The sequence below is a fragment of the Coregonus lavaretus genome (assembly GCF_964263955.1).
Source record: "Coregonus lavaretus genome assembly, chromosome: 22".
Classification (NCBI taxonomy): Eukaryota; Metazoa; Chordata; class Actinopteri; order Salmoniformes; family Salmonidae; genus Coregonus; species Coregonus lavaretus.
In genome coordinates, this window is record NC_140009.1 from 2662829 (window position 1) to 2663340 (window position 512).

The window sequence follows — 512 nt, forward strand, 5'->3', positions numbered from 1 at the left end:
ATATCACTATGAACAATTATATAGACAAATATTTCGTAATGTTATGTATAGAACTATTCTAATGTTCGGATTCTGAGTTTAGTAAATAAATAATTGTAAATAATAATTCTGCCAAACACCAATTGCTCCTCCACGCAACAATTTGCACTTATTTTTTTATTTTGGTCCAAAATCTTCTTTGTAATTTGATCCAATTGTATTTTATTAATCTGCTTGTCATGTTGTGTTCTCGCTTGGTTTTCTACATCGGTGGGGCTTTAGATTTACAGAGAAGAACGAGTAGGTTGATGGACCAATCAAGACAGTCTATCTCTCACAGTGAAAGAAATCAAACAGTTGACCAAGAGTTTTCTTTCCTCAGTCTAAGCTATAAGAACTGTGTTTGGGTTAAACTTGTAAAGTCCATGCATCCCAGTAGGAATACAGTAATGTCCATGCATTACGGTAGGAATACAGTAAAGTCCATGCATTACGGTAGGAATACAGTAAAGTCCATGCATTACAGGAGGAAT